General features: G+C 46.4%; 2 non-coding genes across 2 annotated transcripts; one reads left to right on the forward strand and one right to left on the reverse strand.

Annotated features, from left to right (window-relative positions):
- Window positions 1–1,016: 1,016 nt before the first annotated feature.
- trnan-guu (transfer RNA asparagine (anticodon GUU)) lies at window positions 1,017–1,088 on the forward strand. The gene has a single exon. It is a non-coding gene; the product is annotated as a tRNA-Asn (tRNA).
- A 1,024-nt stretch (window positions 1,089–2,112) lies between these two features.
- trnad-guc (transfer RNA aspartic acid (anticodon GUC)) lies at window positions 2,113–2,184 on the reverse strand. The gene has a single exon. It is a non-coding gene; the product is annotated as a tRNA-Asp (tRNA).
- Between the last annotated feature and the right edge of the window lie 8,703 nt (window positions 2,185–10,887).

The raw sequence follows: 10,887 nt of genomic DNA on the forward strand, positions 1-10,887 counted from the left end.
GAGAGCTTTCCACCGGAGCGGCAGCTGAACGGATGGTCTCAATCTTTGTGACAGAATAGTCCAGGAGCTCCTCGCAATTTTTTTGGTGAGGGTGGAAGAGGCAGGGGGTGCAAGAAGACGGTTTGTGGTCGGGAAGAGATACAGGGGATATCTTTGGATTCCAGGATGATCCTGGAATAGTGAGCAGTTTTCTGTCTCACTCTGTTCAGAGAGAAAGAGACAGAGACCGACGCAGGAAAACATAGAAACTATGAGGCACATACACAGACAAACAGACACAGACACACAGAAACAGACACACATACACATGGAGTGACTCAGAAATACAGAGATACAGAACATGAATAATTTGGCTGATTTTTGTTCGATTTCTGTCGCAGATTTCGTGAAATCTTGCAGATCAATTAAAATGAGCATAAAACTCGCGGTGTTCAACATCGTGGAATTTCAATTCACTTAAGAATTATTAATTCGACAAGGAACTTGTTGAATTTTGAAACGCAGAGATGAAACGGGTTGATGAATGACGGGATCTGAAGTCTGTCAGATTTGAACCTGCGCGGGGGAAATGAATGAATTTCGAATCTGTCACCTTAATCACCAGTTAGCAAAAATCACAATTGCTCTGCATCCAGTCCTCAAATAGTCTCCGTACAATAATATTCTGAAAGTGACAATCACCTGTTTTTTTTCTCTGTAGTTTTTGTTTAGTAAGAAGCTCGGCGAAGACATAAAATTAAAAGTTGGCGTCTGATAAATGCTTCCTCCCCGTCGGGGAATTAAACCCCGGTCGAAGGCGGGGCAACTCACCACGATAAGAGAGAAAGAAAGAACGAAAGAAAGACAGAGTCAGTTGTTCGTTGTCTAAAAAAGAGATGGAAATGTAAAAGGTTCTTTCAAGAGTGGCCCGTAGAAAATGAAACAAACTGTCTTAAAATAAATAGTTGAAAGAAATGCACTGATACATGAAGCATGTCTAACACCATCTGGGATGAGTGCACAGTCAATGCAGCAGTTCCTCGTTAGTATAGTGGTGAGTATCCCCGCCTGTTACGCGAGAGACCGGGGTTCAATTCCCCGACGGGGAGATTAAACTTTCGCCGCCTTGAAAAGCTATTTATCTCCAATATTGGATGCGGAATATACAGTGTAAAACTGACTCGGAGTTTCCCACTTTCCCCAATTTAATTTCACTGATATTCCAGCGGTTTTAAAATCTGCTCTCAGCTTCACTCTTCACCTCGATGTTCGACTGGTTTCTGTGATGGTGGGGATTTCGGGAGGAGGCCGAGATGGATCATCCACTCGGCACTTCTGGCTGAAGACGGTTTCTAAAACTTTGCACTCACACGCTGGGCTTTACCATCATTGAGGATGGGAATGTTCATAGAGCCTCTTCCCATTAGTTGTTTCATTATCCACCATCATTCACAAATGGGTGTGGCAGGACTGCAGAGCTTTGATCTGATCCGTTGTTTGTGGGATCGTTTAGCTCTGTCCACAGCATGCTGCTTCCACTGTTTGTCAAGTAGTCCTGTGTTACTTTCAGGTTATTGGTGTGTGTATATGTCTGTGTGCGAGTGTTTATGTAGCTCGGAATGTGTGTGTTTGTGTATGTGTGAATATGACTATGTCTGTCTCACTTGTTATATGCGTTTCTGAGTGTCTCTCTCTTTCTTTCTATCTGTCACTTTTAACCTGCTCCCCAAATAATTTTTATCTGGACCGTGACTAACAAAGAGATAGAAAGTAAGTCTTCTTTCAACAGTGGCATGTGGAAAGTTAAACAAATTGTCATCAAAGAAGTCGTTAAAATAGATTCACTGAAACGTGCATCCTTTTCATTGCTGTATGTAAGATCTTTCATGTCTGCGCCTGTTCCGAGACCTGTCTCTCTCTGTTTCGGGCTGGTGACAGCGCGATTCTGCGTTTTATTTCTTGCCCATCATTGTGGTTCTCACATCGAGCTGAAGCGTGAGGCAGAGAGCAGATATTTAAAATCGCTGTGAAATCAAATTGCAGAAGTGGGAAAGGCCGAGTCAGTTTTTCATTGTATTTTCAACATCCAATATTTCAGATAAATGAAAGTGAAGCTTCGAAAGCAGCAATAACCTCCTCGTCGGGGAATTGAACCCCGGTCTCCCGCGTGACAGGCGGGGATACTCACCACTATACTAACGAGGAATTCGTGTCGCCGTTTGCCGTATATTCACCACAGATGCTTCACGTTTCAGTGAATCTGTTTGAACTGTTCATTTGATGACAGTTTGTTTAACTTTCCACGGACCACTGTTGAAAGAAGAGTTACCGACCACTTTTCCATCACATGTTGGATCATGATGTGGGTAACGCGGGAGAGAGTGAGACAGAAAGAGACAGATCTTCTCAGGAAAATATAGAAAATATGAGGCACATACACAGACAGACACACAGACACAGACACACATACACATGGATTGACTCAGAAATACTGAGAGTCAGAATATGGATAATTTGGCTGATTTTTGTTCCATTTCTGTCGTAGATTTCGTGAAATCTTGCAGATCAATTGAAATGAGCATAAAACTCGAGGTACTCAATGCTGTGGAATTTTAATTCACTTCAGAATTATTAATTCTACAAGAAACTTGTTGAATTTTGAAACGCAGAGATGAAACAGGTTGATGAATGACGGGATCTGAAGACTGTCAGATTTGAACCTGCGCGGGGGAAATGAATGAATTTCTGATCTGTCACCTTCACCACCTGTTAGTAAAAATCACAATTGCTCTGCATCCAGTCCTCAAATAGTCTCCGTACAATAATATTCTGAAAGTGACAATCACCTGTTTTTTTTCTCTGTAGTTTTTGTTTAGGAAGAAGCTCGGCGAAGACATAAAATTAAAAGTTAGCGGCTGTAAAATGCTACCTCCCAGTCGGGGTATTGAACCCCGGACGAAAGCGGGGCAACTCACCACGATCAGAGAGAAAGAAAGAACGAAAGAAAGACAGAGTCAGTTGTCGTTGTCTCACAAAGAGATGGAAATGTAAAAGGTTCTTTCAACAGTGGCAAGTGGAAAATGAAACAAACTGTCATCAAATAAATAGTTAAAAGTAATGCACTGATAAGTGAAACATGTCTAACACCATCTGGGATGAGTGCACGGTCAATGTAACAGTTCCTCGTTGGTATCGTGGTGAGTATCCTCGCCTGTCACGCGGGAGACCGGGATTTAGTTCCCCTACGGGGGGTTTAAACTTTCGCCGCCTTCAAAAGCTTTTATCTCCAATATTGGATGCGGAATATACAGTGTAAAACTGACTCGGAGTTTCCCACTTTCGCCAATTTAATTTCACTGATATTCCAGCGGTTTTAAAATCTGCTCTCAGCTTCACTCTTCACCTCGATGTTCGACTGGCTTCTGTGACGGTGGGGATTTTGGGAGGAGGCCGAGATGGATCATCCACTCGGCACTTCTGGCTGAAGACGGTTTCTAAAACTTTGCACTCACGTGCTGGGCTTTACCATCATTGAGGATGGGGATGTTCATAGAGCCACTTCCCGTTAGTTGTTTAATTATCCACCATCATTCACAAATGGCTGTGGCAGGACTGCAGAGCTTTGATCTGATCCGTTGTTTGTGGGATCGCTTCGCTCTATCTGCAGCATACTGTTTGACAAGTAGTCCTGTGTTACTTTCATGTTATTGGTGTGTGTATGTTTGTGTGTTTATGTCTGTGTGTGAGTGTTTTTGCAGCTCGCATGTGGGCCTCCATTTTTACAGCTTTTTTATTTTAAACTCTTGGGGGCCGGGATTCCTGGGCCTTCTCCTTCACACCACATGAGAGGAGGCGAGAAGACCCGAAACAGCAGGTAAATGCCTTTATCGCACAGCTTGTGGGCCCCGAGGTGCAGGAGTGCTTCCCCCTGGCCCAACAAGCCAACCGGCCGTGATCCCACACAGGCGATCGGCCGACCCCCTCCAAATCTCCGACACCCCTGCACGAGCTACGAACCCCATGATCTCCGACCCCCGCGATGACCCCCGACCCCCGATGACTGACTCGCCGATGCCCCCGATGACTGACCCACCCATGACCTCATGACCCACGTGACCCCCCTCCCCGATAAAATCTTGCCCAATGGGTTTGATTCCCGTTGTGTTATCTCTCTGTCGGTTTGCTGATAAACGTTTAACTCGCGGCCTGTTCCCGTCAATGGTCACAAGTAGTAACAGACAGAGCGGGTCTGACCGCCCCGAGATGTGGAAAAGACATCAGTTTAGGACAAATGCCTCAAATCAAATGGTCTCCCGGCACCGAGAGAGAGAAATTCCAGAGAAGAAGGCAGAAGCGAAAGGAGAAATAAAAGCTCAATAAAGACACTATCAATATTTCCCATTCTTGATGCCTGTCTATTTCTTCCCCAACCTTTCTGTGCCGGTTAAAATTTCAGTGAAATAAATGCGAGAATCGACTCAAAGAACGAGAACAGAGCAACAAAAATCACCGAACACAGAATCAAACCCAGAGACCTTTCGATCTTCAATCTCACGCTCTCCAAACTCAACTATTTCGACTCCACTGTAAATTGGACTTTGTGACATCACCTTGGACAAAAATATAAACCGGGTGGAACTTCCCCTCCCGCTCATTCCTCACTCTGGGGGAATGGGACCCGGTCAGATCTCGGAGCTCAGGTTATGTTAATGTTCAGCTGATGATATCTTAATATTATCTTGTGTTTGGCCTCATTTAATCAGGTTCATGGGCACTTTCTTCCATCATCCCTTCTCCCTGAAAGGAATGTGGTGCAGCGGTTGCCAAATTTAACAGGAAAAATCAATTATCGCCCGCTTTTCACAGGAGAAGATACTCATCCTGGAGATTCACGCGGAGCAATTTCCCAAATAATGGTCCCGCCCGGGATTGAATCAGAGACCTTTCATGAGTGATGTAAACATGATAACCGCTGCACGAGGGAAACCACTGCTCAATTTAAGGCATCGTGTGCCTTCTCCGTTAAACAACTTCTGTCCCACACTTAAAGCTCTCATTCCATCTCTTTCTCAAACAGTTCACTGATCAAAACTTCACAAGTCACAGAGGAAAAAGACTTAATTTCAAAATCATTAAACTCACGAAGGAGCTGCGGGGACCGACTGAGCGGTGTAACTGAGTACAGAGATACAGAGAGACACCAGCAGAGGGAGGTAGAGAGCGGTGTAACTGAGTACAGAGATACAGAGAGACACCAGCAGAGGGAGGTAGAGAGCGGTGTAACTGAGTACAGAGATACAGAGAGACACCAGCAGAGGGAGGTAGAGAGCGGTGTAACTGAGTACAGAGATACAGAGACACACCAGCAGAGGGAGGTAGAGAGCGGTGTAACTGAGTACAGAGATACAGAGAGACACCAGCAGAGGGAGGTAGAGAGCGGTGTAACTGAGCACAGAGATACAGAGAGACACCAGCAGAGGGAGGTAGAGAGCAGTGTAACTGAGTCCAGAGATACAGAGAGACACCAGCAGAGGGAGGTAGAGAGCGGTGTAACTGAGTGCAGAGAGACAGAGAGACACCAGCAGAGGGAGGTAGAGAGCGGGGTAACTGAGCGCAGAGATACAGAGAGACACCAGCAGAGGGAGGTAGAGAGCGGTGTAACTGAGTCCAGAGATGCAGAGAGACACCAGCAGAGTGTCCAGGAAACCAACCTTTTATCTGAAATCTGAGGCGAGATATAAACTGCACAGAGTAGAGGAAGCATTACTGTGTATCTAACCCGTGTTGTACCTGCCCTGGGAGTGTTTGATTTGACAGTGTGGAGGGAGCTTCATTCTGCATATAACCCGTGCTGTACCTGTCCTGGGATTGTTTGATGGGGCAGTTCAGATGTAACTTTAATCAGTCTCTCCACATAACTGAAGTCCCTCATCCCTGGTACCATTCTAATAAATCTCCTCTGCACCCTCTCTAAGGCCTTGACATCCTTCTTCATGTTTCGTGCCCAGAATTAAACGCAATATTCCAGCTGAGGCCTCACCAGTGTTTTGTAAAGGTTTTGTATCAATTCCTTGCTTTTGTATTCAATGCCTCAATTAATAAAGCAAAGGGCCCCATTTGCTTTTTTAACTGCCTTCTCAACTTGTCCTGCCACCTTCCAAGATTTGTGTAACTACACCCCCAGGTCTCTCTATTCCTGCACTCCCTTTAAAATTGTGCCATTTCGTTTAAATTGCCTCTCCTCATTCTTCCTACCAAAATGTATCAATTCACAATTCTCTGCATTAAATTTCATCTGCCCATTTCACCAGTCTGTCTATGTCCTCCTGAAGTCTGTTACCATCCTCAACATTGTTTATTACATTTCTGAGTTTCGTGTCATCTGCAAACTTTGAAATTATACCCTGTACTCCCAAGTCCCGGTCATTAATATATATCAAAAAGAGCAGTGGTCCTAATACCGAGCCCTGGGGGACACCACTGTATACTTGCCTCCAGTCTGAAAAACAACCGTTCACCACTGCTCTCTGTTTTCTGCTCCTTAGCCAATTTTGTATCCATGCTGCCATTGTCCGTTTAATCCCATGGGCTTCAATTTTGCTAAGAAGTCTATTGTGTGATACTTTATCCTCCCTTAATCTCTCACTGCATAGAAACTCCCCGACCCATATTCATGGCCACCCCCTCGACCTTGCCATCTCACGTGGTCTCTCTTCTCCTGATCGTGTCAATCATGGATAAGGCCATCTCTGATCACTTCCTTGTAACCCTCTCCACCCACATGGAATCAGAGAATCATAGAAAGGTCACAGCATGGAAGGAGGCCATTTGGCACATCGAGTCCTTCCCGGCTCCATGCAAGATCAATCCAGCTGGTCCCCCTCCCGCAATGCACATCATAGAATGAACTCAGGAATCCCACGCCACTTTCTATGAGCGGTATCAGGCTGCGGTTATGGTGCAGACCGGGACCCAGGGCTGAGGCTGTGGTCATCAGTTACTCTGGGAGTGGCACAGTCTGGTTCTTGACTAGCCGGGGGTGAGAGTAACACCAGAGAGTCAGGCTGGTGTTTAGAAGGGTGTGGGTTCCAGCTCCAGTTCCAGGACTGGGACACATGATCCAGACTGACTGTGTCGTGCTGAGAGGGAGCTGCATCGTGAGAGGTGCTGTCCTTTGAATGAGGTGTTTAATGGGGGTCCCTTCTTTCTGCTCCGAGGTGTAAAAGATCCCGTTGCAATTTGTGAAGAACAGGGAGTTCTCCCGGTGTCCTGGCCAACATTCTTCCCTCGACCATCAGCACCCAACAAACAGGAGATCGGCTCAATATCTCATCACTGTTTGTGGGATCTTGCTGTACACAACTTGTCTGCTACCTTCTCTTAAAAACGATAGTGACTGATCTTCGAGAGAAGTGCGTTGGGATGTCCTGAGGATGTGAAAGGTGCTATACAAATGCAAGTTCCTTGTTTCTCACAGGGGGCCGTGTCTCGTTCCTCGTCTCATTGAGACTCTCAGTTAATTGGTCCGTTCTCTGCGCAGATGGGGCCCGACTCACTGAGTGTTTCCCGAATGTTCTGTGTGTGTTTCACTCAGACTCGGGCTTTACAGTAAATAATAAAAGGACTGTAGTCAAACACTTGGCCATGAGCTGCTGCCCAACCTGTCGTGACATTGTTGCTTGCTTCCCTTCAGTTTTTGGTGCACTGTCGCCTGAAGAGCCGTGGTTTGCCTCATTTCTCAGTGTGATTGTGGGACTGACACAGAAGTGAGAGAGAAAGCAGCAGCCACAGCCTGGACTGCAGGCAAATTGGGAGGCTGAAACTAAAAGTTGACTATTCCCATACCGGGAATCGAAGCCGTGCCGCCTGGGTGAAAACCAAGAATCCTAACCGCTACACCACATGGGAACTGAAATAAAACACCAGCAGGAAGGGCACTGAGACTACAACCGGAAAGTTAACGGACGATTCAAAGGAGGTATTCACAATTATGAAAGGTTTTGACAGAGTATGTAAAGAGAAATTGTTTCCAGTGATGGAATGGTTAATAACCAGAGGACACAGATTTCAGATAAATTGAAAGAAATCATTGGGGGATTTGGAGAGATTTTTTTACACAGCGAGTTGTTATGATCGGGAATGCACTGCCTGAAAGGGAGGTGGAAGCAGGTTCAATAGTAACTTTCAAAAGGGAATTGGATAAATAGTTGACGTGTCATAAATTGCAGGGCTGTGGGGAAAGAGCCGGGGAGTGGGACTAACCCACTTCCTTCTGTGTTCATCCCTGGAAAAAACCCTCCCCCAGGTCACTTACAACGGCACTTTCAAATTCCCAACTCTCTGGACTTTGGCCCTCCATTCACCACAACATTTCTGCAGCTACTGATTTGCTCAATCACACCCTCACCTCCACCTTTGACGCCCTTGTACCCATTAAAGCCATCACTCTCCCTCACCCTGGTCAATCCCCCTGGGTCTGCCCTCATTTCTGCTTCCTTAAGTCCAAGGGACACAGCTTTGAAAGTTTATGGTGGACAACTGCTTTGGCCATTCATCGCCAGATCTGGCTGGACCACATAAAGCACGATCGGGTCCTGTCTCCTCTGACAAAACTGCTCACTATTCCAGGATCATCCTGGAATGTAAAGATAACCCCCGGCTTCTCTTCTCCACTACAAACCGTCTTCTTAAACCCCACTCCCCTCACTCCTCCACCCTCACCTCCAACAAAAAGTGCGAGGAGCTCATGGACTTCTTTGTCACTGAGATTGAGACCATCCATTCAGCTGCCTCTGCCGCTCCGCTCCCTTCCCCGAGCTCACCAAGTTTCTCTCCTATCTCCCCTCATGCCCTCTCTGAGCTCATCTTGACCATGAGACCCACCTCCTGCTCCCTCGACCCTATTCCCAACAATCTGCTGACCACACAACCTCCCTTCCTGGCCCCATGTTAGCTGACATTGTTAATGGTCTCCTCTCCTCAGGTACTGTCCCCCTCCCCATCAAATCTGCCGTCATCACCCTCCTTCTCAAAAGACCCACCCTTGACCCCTGTGTCCTTGTAAACTACCACCCCATCTCCCACCTCCCTTTCCTCTCCAAAGTCTTGTCACCTCCCAAATCCATGTCCATCTTTCCCACAACACCATGTTTGAATCCCTCCAATCAGGTTTCCACTCCTGCGACAGTACTGAAACGGCCCTTGTCAAAGTCACAAATGACATCCTCTGTGACAGTGTGGAGGGAGATTTAATCTTGATCGAACCCTTGATGCACCTGCCCCCGGAATGTTTGATGGCACAGTGTCGAGGGAGCTTTACTCTGCCATGTACTGTACAGTATCAGTCTGTGATGGAGCAGAGCCCTGCTCTTTAATGGAAATTATTCTTTCGATGAGCCACTGAGCCCCTAAAGCAGCCTCCAAGATCCAAAGTCTGATTTCCATCCCACAGTTCCAGCAGTTAGCGAGGGCTGGGCCACGTTAACAGCAGCTCTCTGTTCCTGGTCTGGAGCTGAGGTGTTGTGTATTGTCCCTGACACAGGGACCAGACGGTGAGCTGCTGGCTCCTATTGTTCTGGGATCATTCCCTGCTGCTCTGTTCTCACCTCTTCACTGGGTCTCAGATTATTACCAGACATCTTCCTGATCAATAAACAATCGGCAGTCTGACCGAGGAGATTTGAAATGTGTGAAACATTTCATGTGTCTCATCCCTGTCCCTGGACACAAATAAATCGGCCACCATGAAATGTTCACAGTCCGTTTCTTCAGCCTTCTCCTTCTTAGAAGAATCTTTTAAACTCCTTGCTAAAGTGACCATTGATCTTTATGTCTTGTTTTGCGGTATGTCCTAGATTGTTCCAGGTCAGCATTGTAATAACTCGGTGGTAGTTGAAAAGTGGGATCATTATATTAAATCGAGATATTTATCAGAGCCCCGCCCCCCAAACATTCAAACCACCGTTCAGGAGGAGAACCCCTCTGCTCACTGACCTACATTGGCTCCCAGTCCACCAACATCTCAAATTTAAAATTCTCCTCCTCGTGTTCAAATCCCTCCATGACCTCGCCCCTCCCTATCTCTGTAACCTCCTCCACCCCTACAACCCTCCGAGATCTCTGAGCTCCTCCAATTCAGGCCTCTTGCGCATCCACGATTTTCATCGCTCCACCATTGGCGGCCGTGCCTTCAACCGACTGGGCCCAAAGCTCTGGATTTCCCTCCCTTAACCTCCCCGCCTCTCGACCTCTCTCTCCTCCCTTAAGACACTTAAAACCGACCTCACCTGTCCCAATATCTCCTTATTTGGCTCCGTGTCACATTTTGTTTGATAATCGCTCCTGTGAAGCGCCTTGGGACGTTTTACTCCGTTAAAGGCGCGATATAAATGCAAGTTGTTGTTGTTGTTGGGGTGGAGAAAGGGTTTTCTTTCTTTTTATGACTCTTTTCTATCTCTCTATTTCTTTCCTTTCTCGGACTCTGTTTTCCGGGTCTGTTCACTGACACACATTACAATCTGTGTCACTCGGTGTCTAACAATGTGAGGCAATATGTTTTATTCCCGCTGTGTTATCTCTCTGGCGGTTTGCTGATAAATGTTTAACTCGCGGCCTGTTCCCGTTAATGGTCACAAGCAGTAACAGACAGACAGAGCGTGTCTGACCGCCCTGAGATGTGGAAAAGGCATCAGTTTAGGACAAATGCATCAAATCAAATGTTCATCGGGCACCGAGAGAGACAAAAACCAGAGAGAAAGGCAGAAGGAAATAGAGAAATAAAAGCGAAATACAGACATCCTTGATGTCTCTCCATTCCATCCCCAACCGTTCAGTGTCGGTTAAAAATGTCAGCAGAAGTAAATGCTCGAGAATCGAACCAAAGAAGAAGAAACAAAATAACCCAAAGAC

Source organism: Heptranchias perlo, chromosome 35 (assembly GCF_035084215.1).
Source record: "Heptranchias perlo isolate sHepPer1 chromosome 35, sHepPer1.hap1, whole genome shotgun sequence".
Taxonomy (NCBI): domain Eukaryota; kingdom Metazoa; phylum Chordata; class Chondrichthyes; order Hexanchiformes; family Hexanchidae; genus Heptranchias; species Heptranchias perlo.